This window comes from Parasteatoda tepidariorum, chromosome 6 (assembly GCF_043381705.1).
Source record: "Parasteatoda tepidariorum isolate YZ-2023 chromosome 6, CAS_Ptep_4.0, whole genome shotgun sequence".
Taxonomy (NCBI): domain Eukaryota; kingdom Metazoa; phylum Arthropoda; class Arachnida; order Araneae; family Theridiidae; genus Parasteatoda; species Parasteatoda tepidariorum.
The window spans coordinates 1,924,123-1,937,304 of record NC_092209.1 but is presented as its reverse complement, the minus strand read 5'-3'; the positions used below and the strand labels follow the sequence as shown (position 1 = coordinate 1,937,304).

General features: G+C 31.3%; 1 protein-coding gene across 1 annotated transcript in view; it reads left to right on the top strand.

Moving 5' to 3' along the window:
• The first annotated feature begins 5,867 nt into the window (after positions 1-5,867).
• Positions 5,868-13,182, top strand: part of LOC107439048 (adenylate cyclase type 8) — a 209,941-nt gene continuing 202,626 nt past the window's right edge. Inside the window, exon 1 of the mRNA XM_071181577.1 lies at positions 5,868-5,944. The gene's annotated coding sequence lies outside the window, so the exon portion shown is untranslated. The remainder of the gene's footprint in view (positions 5,945-13,182) is intronic.

Genomic DNA, 13,182 nt, shown 5'->3' with positions numbered 1-13,182 from the left:
ATTATCAGTATAAATAACTTAATTGACAGGCATGCTTAATAACATATTTTTACTAAGATAGAAGTCTCAAATTTTTGAGTTTGTTATTAGATAAATGGAAAGACTTAAAGGTTTCATTTCGATATTTTGAAATTGTCGAGATAATAGGGGTAAAACAAATTATGTAAAATTGAAACTTTCATTCTGTTACCAGAATTAAGAAAAAAAAATCAATAAAGGCCTTAAGTTTCTTCCGAACTTTAATTCCAATCTTTTCGAACAACTTTTCCGTTTAGCAGTAATTCTTTCTTTCTCTGTCTTGTTAACACAGAGCAAACATTTAAAAGATTGTCAAAAGCAATTAAATCCTCCCGGCAAATCTATTCGTCATTAATTATACCAATTTATGTTTACAGAAAAACTAACTACGGAATTGCTNAACAAATTCGAAGTGCGATACTGTAATGTAATGAATCAACTGCACGTTAATTAACATTTTAAATTATGTAGAGACACTTAGCTCGACTTTAACACGCCATTTTGCTATAAACGATCTGTCGGTGCTGACGTCATAGATCACATGTGTGGATATACATGGTCTTCTTCTTCTTGAAGTGCAAGTACTCGATTGTAAAATAGATATTCTGTAATTTCATATGCTTATTTTATGGTTTAAAAAGGTCAAATAAGTTTAAAAAATTTTATTTCAATGTATCCGTCATGTGAAGTGCTTGAAAAGCGCGAATTATCTCAATATTTTTAGGTTTTTTGCCAATGAATCGTCCAAGCAGTCAATCAGTTGCAACATCAGATGATCTCCGGGTAGCTTTAATTTCTTACACCCGTGTTTTTAACAAAACTAAAGGATATTAAATTTGGAAATTTTTAATGTTTCAATTCTGCGTTGATTTTCAAAATGAACCTCGATAGTTGTAACATTGAAATAAATTTCTTGTAATTTAGATTTTTTTTTTTGATTAGTAGAAACTTTTTTAAAATTTTCCATCCCTCTCCAAAATCTTCCCGACATTACTATTGTAGTAGATATATTTGATACTTTTGTCCTAACATGGTCACTTACTTTAAAGTAGCATTATTTATTAAAAATATCAATCAATTACCTTATTCGATAAAAATGAGACAAAAAAATGTATATATATTTTTATATCTTGTAATTATCGGGCATTTAAGCTTAATTGACAGCAATGTTAAACAACACGTTTTTTTAAAAAAAATAGAAGTCTTAAATTTAAACCATGCGTTGCTTGTGAGGTAAATAAGAAATTAAAAAAGTTTAATTTCAATATTTTTAATCATGAGGATAAGTATGGAATTAGCGGTTAGCTGGCCTGATGTTCAATAATATTTCAAAATCGGATTAAAAAAAGTTTCATTTTGATAATACGTAAATAATTAGGATGTTTGGTAATTATCAGTATAAATAACTTAATTGACAGGCATGCTTAATAACATATTTTTACTAAGATAGAAGTCTCAAATTTTTGAGTTTGTTATTAGATAAATGGAAAGACTTAAAGGTTTCATTTCGATATTTTGAAATTGTCGAGATAATAGGGGTAAAACAAATTATGTAAAATTGAAACTTTCATTCTGTTACCAGAATTAAGAAAAAAAAATCAATAAAGGCCTTAAGTTTCTTCCGAACTTTAATTCCAATCTTTTCGAACAACTTTTCCGTTCAGCTGTAATTCTTTCTTTCTCTGTCTTGTTAACACAGAGCAAACATTTAAAAGATTGTCAAAAGCAATTAAATCCTCCCGGCAAATCTATTCGTCATTAATTATACCAATTTATGTTTACAGAAAAACTAAATACGGAATTGCTTTGTTCTTTTTTTTCAAAAAGGACATTCTTTTTATTTCTGTCATGATACCTTTTGATCCTAAATTAGCATTTATATTAGTTGTTTCTTGGCATCTCGATTCTAAAAGATTTCTTAACAAATCTTTGACGACGGGCGAAGTTTGATTAAATATGCGGATAATTAATATAGCGACGGGAAATGAAAGTAAAGAAAAATCAATCAATTTCAAAGGAAATGAATTCTAAAAAAAGGTTAAGAAATGGTAGCCAAAACTGAAGCCAGAACCTTTTATTATAAAATAAAAATATTTGTTGTTTAAGGTTACAAATAGACTGAAGGTTTAGCAAATTTAGGTATATATTCGGTAAAATATATTTTAGTTGCCCTTTAAGACCCATGAATGCTCAGACGCCAAAAGTCATCTGTTTATAAAAAAGTGATAACAAATATATTTTTATAAGAAGTAGATATTTTTTTGCTATTTACCACTTTAACTCTAAAAAACGCATTGAGATGTGACTTCAAATACAAATATAAATGTTTACATTATTGAAAAATTAGCTGTATATCTTTCTTTCTTACGGGTTAACTCTATATCATCGATTTATTTTATTTTATTTTCTATCCGTGGTTAAACAGCCGACCCAGTTTTTTGGGTTTACGACTATTAATGTTCAACTCCATAGCCTTGTCATTCTGAACCCAGTCCGGAAATTAAGGAGATTCCTGGATCAGGTATTGGGAGAAATTTGCCTTCGTGGAGAACTATTTGATGGAACCAGGGACTAATCCGCATTTTCGTTACATGGAAAGGAAACCACGAAAAATTCCCACTGTTTGCTTGACGGCAAGGGACTTGATCTCATGAACTCATGATCTGTCTACCACTGAGGATATTTCACGTCAGCTCTGTGGTCGGCGCAAGCCGGATGCGGAATTCGTAACGACCAGCCATCACTGAGATTCGAACCAGGTTCACCACATTGGATGACGGTCGCTTTATCTCCTGAACCATTACGGCTTCCATCATCGATATAAAAAATATTCAAAAATAACACGGGGGAATATATTTTTGTTAATCGTTTTACGGTTTTTTTGAGCAAATCTTATATATTTTCGGGTAGCTGATTTCAAATCTGCAATCGGTTCCTCTCTTCAAGCTACAGTTTTTATGCAATTAATAATATATATTCCTAACTAGGATTTTCTTTGAAATTCAGTTGAGTAAATACTAAGTGCCCCCACTTTTCTTCTACGTAGGGAGTGGTAGGGAGAAGGCGATAATACATTTCAGTTTATGATATGAAACATTAAGGTTCTTTGCATTTTGTCTGAAGTTTTATTTTTTAAGGTGCAGAGAAACTGTATAAAGATCATATAAGCCTATACGCTCGTACATTCAGGCAAAAAAATAAACTGAACTAAAAATATCATTTTGTAAAATATTTGTAGCTTTCCGAAAAGAGCTAATTTGAGATTTGACATCACCACACCTAATTAGATAAGATCAAGTACTTGCATCAATAGCACGAACAATTTATTCCCAGATATCATCAAATCAATACTGTAAGATCATGCATAAAACTGACAGGCATATGCCGACATTACAAATTAACATAATTCAAATCTTTTTTCTTTTTTATTGTTTCTCGGTTTTTCCGATGAGTTTACATTGTTAAATTATGCAAATCTCGTTTTTAGAATTCCAATTCAGCAAAACTTATTTCAAGTATATTTTTTATCATTCCTCTGATAATAGCTGATTCAGTTAAAATTAACCACAATGAAGCAATTTTTCCTAAAGGATTTTCCTTTGACTACAGAATTCAATATTTCTTGTTTTAATTACCGTAGATTTTATGTTTATAAAAACGCGTTTAAAGAGGTTAACTCTGAGCGAAAGTGGTCTCAGATGACTTATTTGGTAACTTCGTTTTCACGTAGTATCTTCATTTTTTTTTACATGAGCTTTTCTGACAACAATAATAATAATAATAACTGCGTACTTGCACTTCAAGAAGAAGAAGATCACATACACCCACACATGTGACCTATGACGTCAGTGCCCGCTGATCGTCTGTAAGGAAAATGGCGAATTAAAGTTGAGTTAAGCTTGAGTTATTCTTTTTCGTCTACTTCTTTTACTAAACTTAGATTTATTATTTGTTTATGCATTTTATTGTAACCGTGATATATTTTTGTTTTGTGTACTTGGCAATTTCGACGCATAATTACTTAGTTTATATTCTACATGACTTCGTGTCGATCTTTGTGTTAAGTTAGAAATATAAAGTGAAAGAATAGAAATCTCCGTAAAGGAATCTTTGCGAAAGAATGTAGTGTGTGTTACTTGACGGGCTTGACATACTCGAAATAGAATGGAAAGAATAGTTGCTAACGCAAACAAATGCTACGTTACAAAAACCAATCTGGATCGAAATAACTACACTACGACACTTGCAGGTATCTCATTGAAAAAAACAACAGCAATTAACTTCTAGAGTAACTGATTTTTGACGAAATAGAGTTGTAAGCTGCAAATATCAGTGATGTTATGCTTTAAATAATTGAAAAAATTCGTTTTCAGTTTAGTTTCTGACAATACGAAACGTTAAACTCATGAGAAAAATTTGTTTGTCTCGCATGCCTCCCGAATTTTCGAGTTTGCATTTTTCAACCATTTTAGGATCGTTAACTAAAAATGTCTCTTACACCAGTTGTCCATTCATTAATACCCTTTCACAAAACGGTTCTTAATTTAGGAGAATGGAGACACATACACATAAATTCTTCCTTTTATTATTTGGATTTTGGTAGCTAGAATTGTCTTGTTTTCGTCAAACAAATCATAATAATGAAACACTAGTCCACTTTTTTTCTTCTTTTCAGTAAAATTGAGAGTAAACATTACTCACTAATAGTAATACCTATGAATTAAAAAAATCACATTGGCGATCACTTTAATATTGAGGGTGGAATTAATGTTAAAAATAGTTATTTATGAGATGAACCTCAAAGTTAGTTCTCAACTAAAGGTAAACGTCTTTTAGTTTCTTCCAAAAAACTTATAATTTTTTTTCTTCACTTTAGCTTTATACTGTCAAAAATCCACTAAAGTGTTGAAAACTTTTTTTAAAGTATAATGAAACTGAACATTGCTTAAAATGCTCCGATTAAATATTAAACAATGGGCCCAAATATTAAACACCTATGTTACTCTATCATTAATTTAAAAAAAACTATTTGAAAATTCGCTTAGTTTTTTTTCTCACATTACCCATAATCATTACTCACTAGTTAATATTTTTACAAGATAATTGTTTAGAAAAAGTAATCAAATGCTGCTCTCCTTTTTCAAAAGCTCATTTTGAGAAATATCCAAATTTTTTTAAAACTTGTTTCCAATAATTTTGAGACGTATCAATTCTCAAACACGCTATTTTATCTATGCCCAAATTTTTCAACTGCGTATTTTGAGAAATTTCTATTTGAAAAAAAAAAATGTGCACTTCAAATTAATTATCTTTACGACGCATTTGATGTTTTTAAACGTGCATTTCGGTAAATATCCATTTGTTTTAGATATGCATATTAAAGATTGTTCACTTTTCTTAAACATAAATTTTTAGATCTGTCCAAATTTTTCAAACGTGAATTTCGGTAAACGTTCGGTAAACGTTTTTTTAACATCCATTTCAAGCACTTTTCTTAAACACGCATTTTTAGTTGCGTTCTAATTTTTCAAACGCGTATTTCAATTTATGTCCATTTTCTTATGCGCATCATTTGAACCATCTCTGAAATAAGAAGTTCGACAGCAAAACGCTGCTCTAGAAAAAAATTAAATCCTCTTTGTAATTCATATTATGCAGAGATTTTTTTTTCGTGCAGTGTTATGAAAAAACAAATGAATGCGTCATAATAAAAGAGTATCGAGAAAAGTTATTTAATGCCATCGCTTAGTGTCATTAATATCCTGGCTGTTAATTCTCATTAAAGAACTGTTCCGAAGGGGGATGTATCATCGAGTCTGGAGATCGAGGCACGAGAGGGCGTGCGATCGTCGAGGTCCCCTTCCATCGAAGGCCCTCACAATGTGGTCTGCGCCTCGGCACGAAACCTTGGACTTGGCTGCGCAAGGTAAGCGATCATTTCTGTTCTGTCACGCGCGCTTTTTCTGCCATTCATCGGAACTTTTTTCTTTTCTTCTTCTTAAAAACAGAGTTGGGTTTCTTTAATTATTTTTTCTATCTGAAATCAAGTGATTCAATTCCATATTTTAATGGGTGAATTTTAAACTGTTTTAACTGTTATGATATGTATAGATAAATAGTGTGTTCAAATTTATACCAGTAGGGTTCCGCGTTACTTTAAAGTGTTAAATCACAAAACTATTGTCATTAAAAATACAGTATGCTCTCGATACCCCAAAGTGGAAGGGACGCTAAGAAAATATCGAAATAACAAGAACAGAACTAAATATGTTCTAAAATGAAAAAGAGTATCTTCTGAAAAATATGACTCTAAAAAGTAGAGTCATGAAACATATAACTAATAACTACTATTAAATATGTATGTAAGTATACTTGACTATAACTCTAAACAAAACGATTATGATTTTATTTTTGAAAGTGAGACAAAAATAATGATGCATTCAATAGAAAATAATGGGTTTACAATGAACTTACATTGTGATGTGTGAAAAAAATTCATTTTCTATTTCGAAAAAAATTCGCGATATAAAGCTTTCAAGAAGAAATGCGTCGACGTAGGAATTCAAATGAACATTATGAGTGGATATGTAATGCGAAGGGGAAAAATATTTTTTTGACAGCGCAATGTCTTCGAGCTATCGAGAGTATACTGTAGATAGAAAAGTTGTACATTTTCGAAAAATTAAAAGAAATGAAATTGATACAGAAAAAAAATTGAAAAATGAATTTCAGTTTCAAAAATAGAACATCATTAAATCATTAATAATATACAAAATTATTTTTCTTTTATAACATGGTTTTAACCTTTACTTGTTTTGATAAACATCAAAATGTGTTATTCCAAATTAGTTTTAAAAACTTAAACATCACAGAGAATATGTAAAGACAGATACAGTCTCAGACTTAATTGTATCTCAAAATTTCAATGATCATTTTTATATTCAATTCCGATTTTAAAATAACTTAAAAATACAAACATTTAATTAAAATTTGAAATCCTCCTACAGGAAAATATGACTTACATGACATGAAATAGGACTCATTACTTTCAAATTGAAAACCATTTAATTTTTTCGTAAAATCAAAGACATTCTTCATCATCATTCATTTTCTGTGTACTTATTCAAAGTCATTACCACTTATTTCCCAAAGTATAAACACATTCTACTTGTTATCATTCAGAGAATCATCTATAACAATATTCAAAATATTACATTCACAATGTTTTTCTATTTCTGATCCATTGAATTCAATTTATTCTGCTTAATGACGGTTCTTGAATTCTATATAATTATTATGTTCTGTGGTTTTTAACGACTCCAATAAATTTTATAATCAAACTATTTCATTAAATACCTACTATTTCATTTAATCTTCAAATAAAGCAGATAGATGACTGAAATGAGATAAGACTTGTTCTGTTTACCATTGAAGCGAGATAGATGTCAAATTTAATATTAATAAAGAAATGAGACTTATTGTTAATACCATATTATGCTATTGTATCAATTTTAAAACACCACCTAAAAGTTGATTATAGAATGAGCTTCTTATAATAAATAGTTTAAGCTAATGAGCTATATTACTATAGGTTTCACGAATATTGTTAATCAGCGAAGCAATTCATTTTATACTTTTTTTTTCTTCATGAACCCTAGATTTGCTTTCTCTCATGATTTCGAATCTCTACATTTTTAGAGCAAAATAGTTTACCCGTAGCACACAGAGTACTTCAAAAAGCATTTTTTAAAATAATATACTTACGATGCAATATTATTATATAACAACTGATAACCATAAAATATTGAGAAAACTACAAAAATACAATAATAAAATAATGTGGAATACAAAACTTTTAAATCTCAAACAGGTTAATATCTGAAGCGACATCGGAATGCTTATAAAATTATTTCAGCAACAACAACATTATGGACTGGAAAAGTATTAAGCATTATATTGAGGTTTGTTAATATATTATTTTTCTTCTAAATTTCCTTTTATTTATAAATTCATTTAAAAAAAATCTCCAATTTTGCTTCGAATAAAAATTATTTTTCGAAATTTTTTCTCTCCATGTTTTCATTGGAAACTTTGCGTTTTCTTTTTCAAATTTGTTTTCTTCATTCACGTCTGGTGAGTCTTGAGAATGAAATTTTTGAGCCGGTGAAAAACATTGATATTATTCATCATACCCTTTCATTCTCTAGTATATATGTTACCGTGAATGACCAAAATCAAGAGAATGTCGACCGTCAACAATCGCTATGGTGAATGCCCGAAATATTTGTAATATCCGATTTGGTATTAATTTATTCGTTAGAGTCGATTGCATTAATTCGATATTTAATATCTGCTGAGGATAGATTAGGAGATACATCAGTGTTCAAAGTACCGGTTAAATGCATGCCGAGCAGTTGCACTTGACCTTAAAAAGCCATTAGTGTGGGGCATACTGGGCAGTGGCACTTAACTAGACCTAGTATATATTTCGGACATTCACCAAAGTGATTGTCAACATTCACCGGTGGAAGTCAACAACCACCCATTTCTGTCATTCGCAGTAACATAAATATACTTCCGCTTCAGTTTTTTTTGGGGTGGGGTGGGGGTTGGGACTACTCATTTAACGTTTGTCTTCGTTTAATCGAAATAAATAAAAGAAATAAAATATAGATTACTAGTTTTAATTTTCTTGGATAAAAACACATACACAGAACACTCGAGTTTTTGTAGTTTCTGGGACAAAAAAAGGAGAGTGAGAGTTACGTTTTATTTTATATGTACAGAATTTAAGAGTTCTCCGTCACTTATCTCGAGATGCTTTATTATCCAATCTAAGAGTTGACGCTACCCCTTTATTTTAACAATTTGAACTAATGGTGATTAAAATTATTATATCAGGAAGATGACACGTCACACTCGTAAAATTGGAATGGCAGATAAAACATGGTTTTTTTAATGCGAATGATTAGATTTTCAGTACGTTCATTTAAAGCAAGTGACAGTGGCGATATCTATAATGCGTATAAAAGCAGATGCTTAACAGCAATTTTAACAAACTAATTTGCTTTTGTATGTACACATTGTTGCTTAATAAGCTGTACTGAATGAAAAAGTGTCTACAAGCAAGTGATTAAATAAAGACTGGAGAGGGTTGCGGTTATATTATTGCTGCTCGGGTTGATCAAGATCCCTCAGAATATTGAATAGATGAATTCATACGAAACGCTGAGCTCAGCAGACCTCCACTAAGAAGGTAGATATATTATCTGCCTATCTACAACTATACATATATATATTACCTGCTATACCTATATTATATATATATATATATAGTTGTAGGAAGGCAGATAATATATTACTATATTACCTACAACTACATTGCGAGTGAGGAAGTCGTTTGTGAGACAAAACGTTTCTGATAAATCAGTTCGATGATGTTTACAGTGCGGGCAAACCAGCGTAGTAAACAAGGTTTGCATGGTTGCAAGATAACAACGATGCATCACAGGCAGGAACACCTTCAGTGGTGGTGTAATCAATGACCAACCTGCACTCATAAATGGCGGTGCGTCATCTCTACAGAGTAATGCCGTGTCTATGTAAAGAAAGATCTGTATGCAACCGTGTTTGGTGACATCAAGTAGAACCTACGATCCAAAACTTGCATTTGTCATACTGGATCAACATCCACTGTGATTATATTGGTTGCTATTGAATAAGTTAGTGTGTAACTTCTTGTTTGCATTCTTGTCTATTTAAGCGTCAACTGTTACATTTCAGACATTAAAATCAGAGGATCTGTCCATTAATTGGGGATTCTTTGAGGTTCAATTCAGCTCGTTGCCAGTACTATTCTGATCTTTTGCAATACAAAATATCACCTGCATTTGTCGTAACCAGCACGTTCTCTTGATTTTTGGAACAATTGAAAAGGTGTAGCTAATGGTTTTCGAGAGACTGATTCGCTTTTACTCATCAATTTTATTTCATAACTGCCCACCCGGTCTTAGCTTTCCAGACTACTAAATAGCAATTAAAGTGTATATATATANTAAATTTTATAATCAAACTATTTCATTAAATACCTACTATTTCATTTAATCTTCAAATAAAGCAGATAGATGACTGAAATGAGATAAGACTTGTTCTGTTTACCATTGAAGCGAGATAGATGTCAAATTTAATATTAATAAAGAAATGAGACTTATTGTTAATACCATATTATGCTATTGTATCAATTTTAAAACACCACCTAAAAGTTGATTATAGAATGAGCTTCTTATAATAAATAGTTTAAGCTAATGAGCTATATTACTATAGGTTTCACGAATATTGTTAATCAGCGAAGCAATTCATTTTATACTTTTTTTTTCTTCATGAACCCTAGATTTGCTTTCTCTCATGATTTCGAATCTCTACATTTTTAGAGCAAAATAGTTTACCCGTAGCACACAGAGTACTTCAAAAAGCATTTTTTAAAATAATATACTTACGATGCAATATTATTATATAACAACTGATAACCATAAAATATTGAGAAAACTACAAAAATACAATAATAAAATAATGTGGAATACAAAACTTTTAAATCTCAAACTGGTTAATATCTGAAGCGACATCGGAATGCTTATAAAATTATTTCAGCAGAAACAACATTATGGACTGGAAAAGCATTAAGCATTTTATTAAGGTTTGTTAATGTATTATTTTTCTTCTAAATTTTCTTTTATTTATAACACCATTAAAAAAATCTCCAATTTTGTTTCGAATGGAAATTATTTTTCACGTTCTCATTGGAAACTTAGTGTTTTCTTTTTCAAATTTGTTTTCTTCATTCGCGTCTGGTGAGTCTTGAGAATGAAATTTTTGAGCCGGTGAAAAACGTTGATATTATTCATCTGAAGTAAATGAAACCTTTACATTCTCTAGTATACATGTTAACATAAATGAACAAAATCAAAAGAATGTCGACTTTCACCGGTGAAATGTCAACAATCACTATTTTGAGTGTCCGAAATATTTGTAATATTCGATTTGCTATTAATTTATTCGTTGAGTCGATTATATTAATTCGATATTTTAATATCTGATGAGGATAGATTAGGAGAAACATCAGTGTTCGGAATACCGTTTAAATGTATACCGTGCAGTGGCACTGAACCTTCAAAAACCATTAGTGTAGGGCATACCGGGCAGTGACACTTAACTAGACCTAGTATATATTTCAGACATTCACCAAAGTGACTATGTGATTGTCAACATTCACCGGTGGAAGTCAACAACCAACCATTTCAGTCATTCACAGTAACATAAATAAACTTCCGCTTCAGTTTTTTTTTTGGGGNGGGGGGGGACTACTCATTTAACGTTTGTCTTTGTTTAATCGAAATGAATAAAAGAAATAAAATATAGATTACTAGTTTTCATTTACACAAACACACAGAGAACACTCGAGTTTTTGTTGTTACTGAGTCAAAAAAGGAGAGTGAAAGTTGAGTTTTATTTTATACGTCCAGAATTTAAGAATTCTCATTCACTTAGCTCGAGATGCTTTAATATTCAATCTAAGAGTTGACACAACCGCTTTATTTCAACAATTTGAGCTACTGGTGATTAAAGTTACTACATCAAGAAGATGACACGCCACACTCGGAAAATTTGAATGGCAGATAAAACATGTTTTTTTTAATGCGAATGATCAGATTTTCAGCACATTCATTTGAAGCAGGCGACAGTGGCGATACCTATAATATGGGGAAAAGTGTCGATACGTATAAAAACAGATGTTCAACAGCAATTTTAACAAACCGATTTGCTTTTGCGTGTACAAATTGTTGCTCAAAAAGCTGTATTGAATAAAAAAATTTCTACAAGCAAGTGATCAAATAAAGACTGGAGAGGGTTGCTGTTATATTATTGCTGCTCGGGTTGACCGAGATCTCTCAAAATATTTTTTTTATTTAAACGACTTACTAGTATATATCATGACTTATACTCAGTATACGACTTACTAGTATACCTCATGCACCACAAAGTATAGCATGAGGCTTACAGTTGTAAGTAGAAAACAAAAGGAGAAAAATTTACAAATTTACGTTAAAAATAAAATTCCGCAAGACTTTCAATACTTTTGACCAGTTCTGATAGGACAGGTGGCCAACAAATAGAAAGACGTCTCAAATCAGTCTTTAAATTCATTCGAGCACTCGCATACAGACTACAGTGAAGAAGAATATGTTCAGCATCTTCATCAGCATCACCGCAAGCACAAATTCCACTGGTCTGCAGATGGAAACGAAGTAAATATCTCTTAAAATTTCCATGGTTTGTTGAAATTTGGATCTCTCAAAATATTGAATCGATAAATTCATACGAAACGCTGAGTTCAGCGGATATCCACTAAGAAGGTAAATATATTATCTGCTTGGCACAACCACATTACGAATGAGGAAGTCATTTGTGAGACAATACGTTTCTGATGAAACAGTTCGATGATGTTCAAAACAGTGAGGGACAACCAGCGTATTAAACGAAGTTTGCATGGTTGCAAGTTAGCAACGATACATCACAGGCAGGAACACCTTCAGTGGTGGTGTAATCAATTACCATCCTGCACTCATAAATGGCGGCGCGTCATCTCTACAGAGTAATGCCGTGTCTATATAAAGAAAGATATGTATGTTTGGTGACATCAAGAAGAACGTACGATCCAAAACTTGCATACTGAATCAACATCCACTGTGATTATATTGGTTGCTATTGGATAAGTTAGTCTGTAACATCTTGTTTGCATTCTTGTCTATTTAAGCGTCAACCGTTACATTTCAGACATATTAAAATCAGAGGATCTGTCCCATAATTGTGGATTTTTTGAGGTTCAATTCAGCTCGTTGCCAGTATTATTCTGATCTTTCGCAATACAAAATATCACCTGCATTTGTCGTAACCACCACGTTCTCTTGATTTTTGGAACAATTGAAAAGGTGTAGCTAATGGTTTTCGAGAGACTGATTCGCTTTCACTCATCAATTCATAACTGCCCACCCGGTCTTAGCTTCCCAGAATACTAAATAGCGATTAAAGTAGATGGAATTAAAAACTTAATTTGTTTAATTTCTCCCGTACTTAAGAACTTTTCCGCACAATTAAAAGTTTATATAT